This window comes from Protopterus annectens, chromosome 14.part0 (assembly GCF_019279795.1).
Source record: "Protopterus annectens isolate FY-2018-M chromosome 14.part0, PAN1.0, whole genome shotgun sequence".
In the NCBI taxonomy this organism is placed as follows: domain Eukaryota; kingdom Metazoa; phylum Chordata; order Ceratodontiformes; family Protopteridae; genus Protopterus; species Protopterus annectens.
In genome coordinates this window covers 571,181,216-571,196,292 of record NC_056748.1, presented here as the reverse complement: position 1 = coordinate 571,196,292, position 15,077 = coordinate 571,181,216, and positions in this window count along the sequence as shown.

Below are 15,077 nucleotides of genomic sequence, written 5' to 3'. Positions count from 1 at the left end.
CTAATTTTCTCTCTGATATCTATTGTTCTGTACTCTCCAATCTCAAATATAATATTACCCTCTTCATGCATAATATTTTCCTAACCTACTAATGGCTAGTAGCTATATATTTTGAAATGTTAAACTTACAATTGAGTTTATAACAAAAATGTTCACTTTATGTAAATGTTGAAATTTCTGTACTGAATTTTCATTTTTGTAACATTGTGACAAGGCAATTGCAAATATCATGGAGCTTATCTGTAAATGTTTAATTAGCTGTATGCACTATGTCCTTCTGTAACATGTGAAATGTAACTTGCAATTATTGTGGAGCTTTTTTCCCTGGGCCACCACTGAAAATGGGTTCTTCTTGGCCCAGTGGACTTCCACGATCATCAAACTTAAATAAAAATAAATAAATAAAATATTGACATAGTTTCCGTAGTTAAGGACAGGATATGAGAGTCTTAAAAAGAAGAATTACAAGAATACAAGAGAAGGCTATAATGAAATGCTTAAGAATAAAAATGTTAGTAAGTAGAAGGTATTAATGGAAAACTGGCTTAGGAGAAAAGGAGGACTGGGGAGAAAAAGAGAATTAGGAAGAAGAAGGAGATTAGTGTTTGAGATGTGCATAATATAAGGCCTAAGATTACTGTATGAGAGAAGTCGACAAGTATGGCGGAAGGTGTTCTGTGTCCATGTAAAAACAGTGAGAGGAACGGGTAGGTAGGAGATATGGGGAGTAAAATAGAAAACAATTCTTGTGTGCCATGCATTTTAGTGTGTGTGTCTTTGTGTATATATATATATATATATATATATATATATATATATATATATATATATTGGGACATGGGGTGTAGCAGCAAGATACAATGGAGTAACTAATTTCAAAGTGTGCACAAATGCAATTGTAAGTTATGTAATTAAAATGGTTTGCTTTTACAGGCTGTTTCATTGTGTAGTATTGCTAGGGATTTACAGGTTATTTTTGGAGGAATAACAATTAGTTGTGGCAAATGTAGTGAGAGTGAATTTGGAAGTTACATCCTGGGATAATATCTTTTACTGGGTGGGGTTGGTAGGGTGGAAGAGGGTAAACTATAGGCTGATAAAGCTATAGTAGGGCAAAATGAGAGAGTCCAGCTAATGCTGTATTTAACAAGAAAAAAGTTTAATATTTGACGAAAAATAAACAGTGTTATGGACGAACTTCCTCTATATACACACAAAATGCAATTTTTAATTATTTTGGATGATTCCTATTTAGTCAAGCATTTAGAGAGTCATTCAGTGATATGTTAAATACAGGAAGTAATACATAAAATGAGTTCACTTCTATAAACAGCCAAGCTCATACTGGCTCTGTTGTAAACATTAGCTTTAACTTGAGTGAATGAAACAAAAAAATATCCATCCTGACTGTCCTATCCCTGTAACCAGATAAAGAAAATCCACGCAACAAATGAAACTAATTATGGCAAATAGAACTACTGAAAATAAGTCTATGACTTCATCCAAACCAAGCAAGCATGCACTACTCTGCCAAATCAGTCTGAAAACAATGTTCACATCCTTTGTGATCAATACTTGCGATCAGTTTGAGTTAATAGTATTACTGTTAGCGGTTAACAAAAGAGTTAATTAGTCTGATATTTATGATATCTTATAACTTCTAATTAGGTTTGAGATGCTGTTATTAATGAGTGCTGCAAAAAAGGCTATTTTTTTAAAGGAAGCCCTTTGCTTCTAGGTGGTGGACTTGGAAACATTCCCATTTTCTTCCTTAAACGAGGGTAATCCCTTGCTGATTTCCAGGTAACATTTAGCCTCCCATTAACAGAATACTACACATTTCAGTTTAAGTGAAGCCAGGGTAACATCATTTAATAGAAGTAATAAATCAATATTTTGTACAAGTCGACAAAGCCCTGATGCAGCAAAACACTGTCTAGAATAAAAGCTACCACTTTTTTTTACAAATATCAATAATCAAATCATACCAGATTTAAGTATTTTAATTAACTGCTTTCATTAGTGTCTAAATATAATAAAAATGTCAGTTGTTATTTAGAACAAATGAAGTATTTTATTTCTGCATGACAGCATTTTCTTTCTTTGTTGCAGTCATAGAATTTTGCTTGCTTATAATTTACACTTTTTAACTACTGCTAGTGATATGATGATGTTGGCAGGTAATTCTGAACACCACTATTGAAGATGTCTTGCAAGCCAATTCTAAGTTCATAACTAACTTAGTTTCTGCTCTGTAACTGGGTGCTCTTGGTGAACTTGGTAATGTATGGTATGGTAGCACAACATACTGCAAGTGTCAAAGGTTCTGTCATGTTTTCAGATAACAATCTGTCTCTGATCATTATGGCCTTCTGGGCTTTCATGCTGTTCTGGATTCCTCCAACATTTCAATACATGTTACTTTGACTGACTGTAATAAAGTGACCCTTGGGAAGTATTCTGGAGGTTTTCAACTCTGGTGTCACCTATAAAAAGCATTCAATGCATCAGACACCGATTTCTTTATTTAACAGGGCACTCATCTTACTTGCTAATAAAAGATGATAATCCTTGTGACATCCAAAGATTTGGTTTCTCACTGTCCTTTTTTCTTTCAACCAATTCCATTAAAATCCATAAAAAAGATACAGAATGTGTTATTTAATTATAGAAAGACTAGTGCTGATAGCTTCCTGCCTTAATAATTATCAGCAACTACCACATGTATATAACACCCTAAGTATGCACTCAGTGGTAAGAAACCTGGGTACACAGGTTGACAGCAACCTTACCTTTGATCATCATGTGTCTACAGTGGTAAGAAGGGCATTTCATATTGCTCATCTCATAGGTAAGGACATTGCCTCCAGGAAAAAAAGAAGTTATAACCTCCCCATACTCTTCCCTCATCAGATCAATAATTGACTACAACAGCCCTTTTGGTATGTATCTTTCAAGCACCTGCGGCAATTGGAGAGACCAAAAAGGTTCCTCACAGGGAAAATCAAAGGTCTTCAGCATCTGTCCTATGAGGATCATCTGAAATCACTGTCACTTTATTCTGTTTCATGCAGACTACTCAGAGGCATTCTCTGTCTTGCATATAAGGCAATCTTTGAACCTGCTTTACTGGAAATGGTGCATATCCATAAGTCAAATGGTACATGGGTTACTCACTCTAATGTCCTTAACCTGGTATGTTACATTAATAGAATCTGCTGGATAGACAGATTTGTCTCCCAGAGGATACCACACCTTTGGAATATACTCCCACTTCATGTCAAGCAGAGTACATCATTGGCCCTCTTCAAATGCAATCTGGATGATTGGTTGGGTAACCATAAATTCGCCCCAGATGATAGGTGCTGATCATGGTAATAAAGGTAAAACTTGGCTAGGCTTGTAAGGGCCCTAGGCTCATTAGCCTAATAACCTCCTATGATCCTATGATCCTAAAAATCTGTTCGAGCTCCAGCTTTGGTGCAAGACATGGTTTCCAGTATTCTAGAGGAAAAATAATTCAAATGTGCTCAGAGCTGATTAAAATACATGAAACAGTGAAGGAGTACATCAACAAAAAAAAAAAAGCTGGAGAATGGAAGAAGATTTAAATAGATATTCATATGACCTGATAAAACTGCAAAAATCAAAGGTCAAAAAGAAGAAATGGCTAGTTGAGTATGAGAAAACTCTTACAGATGTTTCAAAAATGGTAGAATTAGAGGTTAGAGCATGTAGGGAAAACCTGACTGTATTAATTTTATGACGGCACAAGCAATCGGACTAGTATTGTACAGAACAAACTGCTAATTGAAAGTGCACATTGTGTCTATGCTCCAAATCTGGTCATGAGAAAACAGTCAAGACCTGTATTAGTAAAGATGCAAACCTACCAGCAGAAAGAGTTGATCCACTGAAAACTGTGGCGAATGGGACAAGTATTAAAAGTTGAAGACAGTAGAGTGTTTGTGGTAAATGATGATGATTCTCTCATCACTACTAGCCCCCCTCGTGGACAGGTCTGGTTCCCGGTGGTGTGTGACAGCCAAATATGAGTAAACAGAGTAGTGTAATACTCTGTAAATAGGGATTGTTATACAGGACTCTTGCTCAAATTACGGTTGGAAGCCTGTCCTGCTCACTATTGGCAAAGCAAGTTATCACCCCCCATCTCCCACTGGAAAAGAAGTCCTGCTTGAAAAGTTACAAGACTCAACTCTACACCTTTCCACCTCAGCGGAGTATGTGCAGTTGATAAATATTTCCAGCTGTATTTATCTTTGGTGTTTGTAAGGCCACCTGTACACCCTTGAACCAGACCTCTGCCTCCCTCCATCCCAGACACTCCTGTAACCTAACAAGCCTCCCTCACAGTTCTCACCACTTACTTATCCTCCTCACTGACCTTACATTTCAACTCTCTACTTATTTAACTGCTTTTCCCTTGCTAACCCCTCTATCTTCACCCCCAACCCTCCCAACTCCCAGTCAGTCTCCTCTGCCCTACACACCTTCTCTCACCCTTTAAAACTACCCTGCTGTACTCTGCTAGCCTGCTCTCTCAGTGAACCCCCACACTCTCCTCTTTAGAACAATACAACAGCTTACCCAGCTCTTTCTGTTGCACTACACATATTTTTTCTAATATCTGGCTACCTGCTGTATCCAGGCCGACCCTGCTCGGGCTCACTTCACTCCCCTACCCTAGCCCCATTCTCACCCACCCCCATATTAATTTCCTTTATAGCTAAACACCACAACCACTCTTCCTCCCACTCTCACTTCCTGCTCTATTTCTCCAAATAAAACACAATCCTCCCACCAAAACCCTCACCATACAACATACTAACACCACCCCACTTCCTGCTTTTTCTCCAGTCAAAACACACTCCTCCCACCTAGCACCACTCCATCCCTCCTACACTTACTTGTCCTTATAACCCTAACCTCTCATTACATCTCCCTCCTTCCTCCTCTCCAACATCTAACACTTACTTCATCACTTCCAGTTGTATTACATCCACCCCCACATTCTCTCTCAAGCTTGCACTCCCCTCTTCAGTCCATCTCTGTAACCCGATCACCTCTACTCACACCTCACTACTGTCTACACTATCATGACCTCTTCTGCCCTCTCCCCCTCTCTCCTCCCCATATTATTATCCCTCCTTCTACAGCTCACCTTTCATCTTACTTCTTTCCACACTCATCTCACTCTCCATCCCATTTCCCCGACTTCCTCTGACTACACTACTCACTCCAACACACACCACTTCTTCACTATATCACCCTCACTCTTTTCCTTATCTGAATTCTACATACCCAAAATTAAACTACCTCCCACAGCTCCCACACTTAACCATGTAAAACTGAAATTAATCAACCCGTACCCACTTATATCCTATCTCTCTCATTCATTCAACACTATTTGTGTATTTAGCAAAATTAGTGTTGCACTATTTTTGCATTCTTCGATTGAGTATTGTGTAAATAGCAGAATTTTTTAATTCTTGTATTATTCTACTGTATACTGGAGATTTTCTCCCCGGGCCTCCACCGAAAAATGGCTCTGTCCCAGTCAGACTATCCCGGTCAACAAATGTCAAATAAATAAATAATAAATAAATAAAATTATTCACTGTACACCAAGTAGATGAAAAACAAATTTATTGCAACGGTCAGGTGAGAGAGGTAGGTGAGAGATTCAAGCTGCTGTATCCAACTGTCTTCAGAATATTTTTTCTGGGATGCTCAAAGTAATTTTTGAATGCAGACTAGATTAAGGAGGAAATAAAAAAGTTTGCCTAACAAAATGTGACCCATCAATCCGAAGGGGACTTGACTTATCATTCTTCTAATAATAAAGCATATGTAAAGAATTTGCCAGTAAAACCTTTTACACTGTTCCAAAGGAAAATGATTGAGAGACAGAGAAAAGCACATGAGTTGACTAGAACAATTGGGAATACCTTGGAATTGAACCAGGATTTGAAATTGGGAGCTGGAGATGAACAGGAAAGATACTAGCATCATGAAAATTAGTGAACAAAGGTGAAACTGCAAAGCATTAGTCACAATTGTGAAATACACATTTGCAGTGGTGAATGTCTGATTAAGATCCTTAGCATGATCTAGTAACAAATGTTAAGTGGAAACAAGTAAATATGAGAACACCAAATATAACAAAACATTTTTCTTTAATAAATGTTTCAGCTTGTTTTTTAGGCTGCAGCAGAGGACTACATTTTTTTCTCTTACATTTCCATGGAGACAAGCTGATAACAGGGCAATAATACCCAGAACACTGGTTTCTTCAAGGCTGAGTTGTTTTTGCATCTGCAAAGGGAATAAAGATTTAAAAAAGAACAGACACTAATTGGTATAAGTAGAAGCACGGGCAATAGCATGTGTCTTAGCATGGAACACCTTAATTTCAGGTTAATTAAGGCCACTGTTAGCAGCAGTCTATTTGGGGAAAATGCTTCTATTAGGAGGATAAACATCATTATTTGAAGATGTACATAATTATGTGTGTTTGTATTAAATCAACAGGTCCTGGAGGCATGTTGTTCTTTTTGTTTGAGGATTTTTAGCAAAACAAAAGTCTTGTAAACTGTGACATAGGCTCCATTGTTGATGACAAGAAAAAAATATAAAGGATTACCTGCCAAACATTAGGTGGTGCATCTATCACAAAAACTGGAAACAGTTATTTAAAAAAACGGCGGTAATAGTGATTTGTTTACCATAATGGTAATGCTCTCCATATTATTTTGGAATATGAGTGATCTCACAGGTGCAAACAAAATGGAAAGAATCCATAATTATATTAAGAAATGCAGCGTGCAAATAGCAGTGCCATAGAAGACACATTTGGAAAGAACTGATCATATGAATTTGATAAAGAAAGGATTTCAGGGTGGCTATTCAGCAGAATATCGGTAAAAAAGAAAAAAAATTAGTACTTATATTCTTTGCTGGAGAAGCACCAATAGTGATAGTAAGAAGGAAAAAGATAATAACGGCAGATTTACGGTAGTAAGGGGCTGCTGGCAAAGGATAAGGATCGTGCTTGTGTGTATTGTATTCCACCTAAGATTGCTATTATGGAGGATTGCAAAATCTGGGGAGAAATAATCAGCTTTTAACAAGGAGCATTACTTATAAGTTGGGATTGGAATTTGACTTGCAACATTACGAATGTATCTGGAGGCCTAGAAGGGAAAATTTGTTACAAGAAGTAGATTTTTGAAGAAATGTAGTAGGAACTCAGTGAGAATTTGTCTATTATTTTGTGGGGTACAATAACTGAAACGGACTAGACAGAAATTATATTTCACAGGAATATGTGCATTTAATTTAAAACTTTGACACACATCCAATAACTATCTCAGATCATATGCCAGTAATTATTAAGATAAAAATGAAGGGCAATGAAGTGAAGACAAGACATTGGCACTTCCCCACCTACCTGTTAAAAACAACGACGTTTGAGGAATGGGTATCTGAAATCTTTGTGGAATTAACATGGGAGATATAAAGCACTCCAGTAGTTATACATAGTGAGTGGGATAAAATGAAAGTGGAGTTTAAAAATAGAGTAGAAATAAAACAAAAGCAGATCTGGTTAAGAAGTAACAAGAATTATTTGGAGGCATTGACAAAATAAGGGAAAGCTCACAGAACAAGAAAAGGCGCAATGGTAGAATGCTAAAGAAATCAGAAACAAGGAAGTACCTGGATAATATGTATGAGTTTAGAAATACTGCTGTTAAAGGATTGTTTCTGATAATAATAACTCCAAAAACTTTTGGTATAATGAAATAAGCAAAAGAAAGAAGAAGGGGTTGTTGTCAAACTTACGAAACCTATAAGAAGAAAAATAACCAGAGGTCCAGTAGAATTATTAAAGATATTCTGGAAATTTTATTATAATTGCATAAAGCAGAGAAGTAGGGAAATCAAGATAAAGCAAAATGGAAATTCTTATAGAAGACTAACATATGCCAAGGTTAGAGGTAGCCGAGGCTAAAGAGTTAACTGTTAATATAGGAGAAAATGAGCTACAAATGGTAACGTATAAGCAGTCTGCAGGAAAATCTACAGAAATAGATGATATTCTAGTGGAGGTTTGGAAGCTGGGATGGAAGAAAGTGAGAAAGAATGGGAAGGTTTTGTTTAACAGTATTTTAAAATGAGGGGAGGCATCACCATCCTGAAAAAAAGAGCTGGTTGCTGTGATACCTAATGACGGTAATGACCCATCAGATCCAGCTTCATATAGACCCATTTCAATTTTAAACGATTATAAAGTGTTTATGTCTTTAATTGAAAAAAAAATGGCAAAGGTGATGCTGACATTTTTAGATATGGATCAATTTGGTTTTGCAGAGGTAAGGCTAACATTAATAGAACAATGGTGATCCATAGGGAAGCAAAATATAAGAAAATACTGCCACCATTGGTGGGTTTTGATTTAAAGCCTTTGACAGAGTAAGCTAGGATTTTATGAGTTGGCCAAAGGAAGCATTTGCATTTCCTAATACAATAATAATGTTAATTACGAGGATATATGAGGGGCCGGAGGCAAAAATCAAAACGGGAGGGTTCTTCACCGATAAGTTGTGTCTGAACAGAGAAACCAGGCAGGGCTGTCCTCTTTCTCCTTTACTTGCACTATATTTAGAATCATTGGCAAGGAAAATAATAGACTCAGAATTTCAAGGATATAATTGGTATGGTGTTCATTAAAAGTTGGCTTTATTTGCATATGATATTGCTTTGTACCTGATGGAACCAGAAAGGGACATCTCAGTGTTGTAAAACATTCTGAGACAGTTCCATGTTTTTTTTTTGGGATATAAAATGAATGTAGATAAAACAAAGGTTATAGTTATTAACTATGTACCCATGCATGCCTTGGTTCAGCAGTACCCATTTCAATGGGGGCATGATAAAAATGACGTATTTAGAAGTATGGGTTAAAAAGGATTCTGTTATGGCAGCTAAGGATATGTGGGAAGAGACATAAGATAATACAAAAAACAAGAACTTGGAAGCTCTTGCCTATGGGCATGGATCCCAAGATATAAGCAGTAAACATGTTTTTAATACCCTTAGTTTTATACATAGGTCAGGTGTAGGTTTATGAACCAGAAGAGAAGTTGTGGATAGCAATTAATAAAGAGTTAAAAGAGTTTATCTGGGAGAGGAAGAGGGCAAGGGTCAAATGGGATAAGCTGATCCACCCAATAGAACAAGGAGGTTTAGGATTACCTGATTTGAAGGGATATTTTAGAGCTACACAGTTAAGGCTCTTATACATAATGCAAGCAGAAATGTATGATTCAAAATGGAAAGGGGCAATATTGACGAAGTAGGAAGGTAATTCAAGAAACAAAGAAAGAGTGGGATTTTCAACACAAATCCTTATGAGGAATAACAGAAGTCATACAGAATATTATATTTATAATGTAGCAGAAAGTCTACTAAGAACTAAGTCAACACAGGAATGGAGAAAGGATATTCTGTCAATAGGGATGACTGCAATTAGGGGTACAGAGAATAGACAACAGAGGGCTGGAATTTACTGGTGGAAGCTAGAAAAGAAACCTAGATGTTGGGAAAAAATAATAAGAGAGGGACAGGTAATAGAATGGGAAGTGGCCAAGAAGACATTTGGTCTGCAGGCTAGTGAATGCCTTCTGTATCAAGGAGAGATATCAGAGTATAGACAAAGAGAAAGGGACAGGGGTATCCAAAATGAAAGAACCTGCAATGGTTGAGTTTTTAATTGAATCTAGAACAGAAGTTGCTATTAAAAAGGAGATAATTAGAAGGGCATATAAAATATTGCACAATAATTATACGGATATATCAGAGGAGGTCAGAAAAATTGGGATGAGAGATTAGATAAGTAATTCACAAAGGAACTTTGGGAGGATATATGTATGGCTCCCAAATATGCAACAAAATCTGAAGATTTAGGATTTTTGCCTGGAAGTATTTGCATAGATACATTTATACTCCAAAAAAGACCATAAATAATTTTTCCTCAGGTAAATGAAAAATGTTGGAGGTGTAATGGAGAAGAAACAGGTACCTGGGAGCAAATGGTGTCAGAGTGTAATGAGTTAGCTGAGTTTACTAATACCCTACAGAGTACTCTGTCATAAATACTGGGTAAACAAATTAGTGTAACTAAGGAAATTATTTTTTTTTGTTTGTTTGAGCTGGGATACAGGATCTGAATTAACTAGACGTAGTAAGGCCTTGTTAAGTTCAGTTCTGCGACTGCCAAAACAGCAATGAATAGAAAATAGAATTCAAAGTTTAAGCCAACTACACTTGAGGTAGTGAATATTGTACCAGATAAAAGAACAGGAAATGGGATCATTCGAAAAGGGTAGGAGTAAATTATTCAGAAAAAATGTAAATTGTGGGAGCAATATATGCAGAAAAATGTTTTGGAGGAGGAAAGAGACTGAAGAAAAGGCAGGAAATGAGCAATTTATGTAATGTTGCTTTGATTGTATGGTATAGAACAATGTGTATGATCTATAATGTTTGTAAATGTGAACTTGTTAATATGGTTTGATTACTTTTCTATAAATACAAGTTTGCCAGTGTTTCAAAGGATAATTCAATAAAGTTGTTAAAAAAAAAAGGCTATAGTAAATATTTATTTTTCCAAAAATAAGTAATTCATGGTCATGCACAAGACAGCTCTTAAGACATCCACTAGTATCAGGAAATCTAAAAGTTATATGCTATGCTGCTAAGCTTTTTATGCAGGATTTAGGATCAGTTAAGTTTCAAAACATGTGGTGCAGATGCAAAATGTTTGAAAGCATTTCCATGTGAATGCACCCATATTCAAACTCTAATCTGTCATTAATTTGCACAACCTTAGACAGAGTTGCCTTACTTTATAGAAGTGTGACTACATTTTTCTTCTGCAAAGCTGAGGTACCCCACTATTTCAAATTATTCTCCAGATAATGCATTATAAAAAGTCCATGGTGCCCTGATCGCTCACATAGTTGAGCTATGTCACTTGCATATTATTTGTTCACAATCAGTAATACAAAATACATGGTTCCACCTATACTATTGTGCATTTAGGAATTTAATTCATTAAGTGCAGTGACTATAATCCTCAAAATACCACTGCAACTGATCAGCAAATCAGGAAATATCACTCTACTACACTCAAGACCAAAGCCAGCTCTTAAGCTATTAAATGAATAATATATAAATAGGGAGGGCTGGAGAGATTTATCCAGAGACTCCCTATGCTGTGGAATAAAAAAATCCGTCCATGTGAGGCAGAGCACCTCGCTGACTCTGTTCAAGAGAATGGACAGACACAAACTAATGGGGCACAGTATTTTTTTATATAAGGGGTGTAAGCCAATATAAAATTTGGGCTAGGCTTATAAATGAAACATAGCAAGCATATAATTCTCATGTCTTAACATAATTCCTTCATTTTGTTCTGCACAATTATATTAATGTAGTCATCAGCGACAGATCTGATGACTACATCCTCAAATCAGGCAGGGTAGCTGACAGATTTTATTAATTTAGTTATTTACAATTTATCTGTGTAAGAAAGCTGGTCTGTTGACCCCTTTCAGACATGACCTGAGCTCAAAGAGCAGAAAATACATCATGGTTTTTCAATCAACAACATTGTATAAAAAATGGGTACATAGCAAAATTCAGAAAAAAGTAAGAATGAATGCAGATAGAATAACACTGAAATATCTAGGCAAAGTGCATTGAAAAATTATACATACAAAATTCAAGGTAGGGTGTGCATAAAATACAGTGCAATCATACATATAATTCAAAAACTTCTATATACATGAGAAATGTTTGCACATAATATGCCACATTAAGAGGCTAAAAAAAAGTTTATTAAATGTATTCTAGTATTCATGATATGGGATGATATGTTACATAACCACTGTTAGTAGTAATTGCAGGTAGATTTAGTAAATAGATGCTCTTTAAGTGCGACTTTAAAGCTTTTAATGATTTTTAGATTTTTGATGGAGGTACATCCAGGTAGCAGGTGTCATATCCAGAGTATGGTCTCTCATCTACAGCAAGTTTAATAGAGAGCATACTACAGTGAATCTGTTGTCTTGCGTACTAAACAACATGGACACGATCATTTAAAATATCATAGTTTCAAAAGTGAAAATACTATCTTTCTCATGTATCGGAGTTCCTAACTGATAATTGAAGAAGACTATTGTAAAAGTAATTGTTCACGTTATTACTGCTTCAACTTTTCCTTTTGAAAGCACTTCTGCTGAAAGATAACTTTCAGTAAATTCTAGAACCAGCTCCATACATACTACATTAAAACTGAAGACCAATTGAATTTTATTTTCAGGGGCTAAATATGATAAGCCCTATCAAAAGGAGATGCACCCATACTCACCCAGCCATATTTAAAGTTGCCAGACTTTGATGAAGGGTGAATATGATCATGTTCTGCAAACCTGAGGTACTCCATTATTTCAAATTACGGTTAAGCATTCCTGAAACAGATGACTTTAAAGCTTTATTTGCTCAGCTGAAAAACTGTTTCTGAAGAACTACTCAGCCAATTGTAAAATGAATACTTAATTTATAAAGAATGACAAGATTAATCCTGGATGAAGCCCCACCCCCTATTCATGGTTCTAGTAAGCATGACTATTTCATAATTCACCTGAAAGCAACTGATGATGAATGATGTTCAGATTTATGAAGATATTAACTTTTAGATTTAATCTACAGGGCAAGAAATAAAATCATCTACTGATAAAACATGGAGGCTACCCATGATTAATTCATTACTGTTGAGTGACACCTGTAGGTGCTTCTGCATTTATATCCTAGTGATGCCTCTAGGCATCAAATACTGTTTGTTCATATTTGCATTAACAATTTTAGTACCATGCTACATACAAAGTATTAAAATATTTAATCTTAAAGCTTGCACAGTGACAAACACAACTGCTTTGATATCTGACCTCTGAGAGGTGCAGGTAGACAGATATTAATTGCTTTTCATATAATATTTATTTATATCATTATAAGCTTCATGCTTTTCTATGTCAACAACCAAGTAGCACAGACAGAACTGTCTAGCCTTATGTAAAATCTCTCAGCTGGATGTCCAAAATGCTAGTAGCAGTATGTGTATAACTTCTGTGGTTGTTGAGATATTGTAAATTGTCTACACAATATTACACATTTAATAGTCACTAAGTGTATTTCGACTTATAAAATCCAGTTTAAAACCAGAACTTAAAGAATACTACCACTATGAAACTGGTTTGTGCTGAAGAGTTTGCCATTTACATTTCTTTAGTAATCTCTTTGGTTCCAGAGATATGAATATTTGTTTGTCATGTGCGGACATAATTTGATTCTATAAAAAAGCTTAGGCTTCATCAATGGAAGCTAAAGTGCAAACTTCCATTGGAGGGAATGAGTTAAGGTAATGAACCATGCTGTATCTGTATTTTAGTGTTATATTTATACCATTGCCTACTGCAAACTTTTAATATAAATTATATGTGCAAATAAACAGAGTAACATCTACATTTACCACAGTGCAGTTTATTTCCTCCAAAGCACTATAAAGTACTTACCAAAGTGGTTGATATTAACAATCTCGCATGCAGAAAGGTATAGATGAGAAAGTTCAGCCTATGATTTATGTATTCTCTGTCAGTGACAACATCCACTTCTTGGATGCACACAAGTGCATATTTTCTTGTATGAGTACATTGTTCTTCCTCTATGCACTATCATCTTCTTCTCAGCTCCATGACTTCGTAATTGTAAATAAAATTTGTTGGGGACCATGACTTGTAACCTTTCACATTTTAAAACTACCTTTAAAATTTATAGTTATGAACTAACACATTCATGACAGAATCTAATAACTAAAGCAATGCATTTGAAGTTGTGCAAATAGTTAATGAAACACTATTTAAAAATGAGTGGATAAATAACTATAGTTTTACTTGTTAACATATATAATACACACTACAATGCTAAACCTAATGCAGCATGAATGCTTATAAAGTAGAATGTCAGAAAAAAAAACTACATTACATTTCATATTACAACTATTCTTACTTTTTTATTTATATTATTGAAAATTTCCATATTTGAAAAGAGCATTTTATATATATATATATATATATATATATATATATATATATATATATATATATATACACGTGTGTGTGTGTGCATGTATATATATATATATATATATATATATATATATATATATGTTTATAAAGGTTTACATTAAAAACCTTGAAACTGCATTCATTGACTGGCATGTGGTTAAATGGCAGTTTTTAAGTTACCAGAATGTCAAACCAAAATGTATCAACTACACTACAGCGAAGGGGTAGTGTAGTTCGACTATTTGGGTTCAACATCATGCAGGGATATTGGTACAGTGGTAGTGCTGTTGCCTCACAGCAAGAAGTTCTCCTGTTCAATTCTGAGCTGGAGTGCCTTCTGTGTGGAGTCTGCATGTCCTCCCCGTGGTCGAGTGGCCTCCGAAAGACATGCGTGAATGGGTGTGCCTTCACTGAAGGTTGGGTGTTGGGCTGGCAACTCAGCACCATAAAAACAAAATTGACTGCCAATCATTAGTGGACCGGAGTTCTGCTGTGGCGACCCCTAACCGGGAAAAGCCAAAAAGACAATCATGCAGGGATATTGCGATTCAGTGAGGAACAGGGAATTAGCCTATTTTCTCACTGTAGTGTGATCTCGGAGTTGTATATTTAATGTGCAGGGGGTGTGGAGGGAGCAGGCCCCACATGGAAGTGCAGCCCCCCTGCACAATAATGGAATTAACGTGCCATTGACTGTAGAGTATAATGGCATGTAAATGTGCATAGCAGGAGGTGAGTGACGTCACCTCCTGTTATGTTGAATACATCAAACTACGGATGTCACTGCATTCATTTTTGTGTCGGTTGCTGTTTCAAAATTCCAAATTCAGCATTTCAGGTTGACATTCTGAACAGTTAACCGAAGCAGAT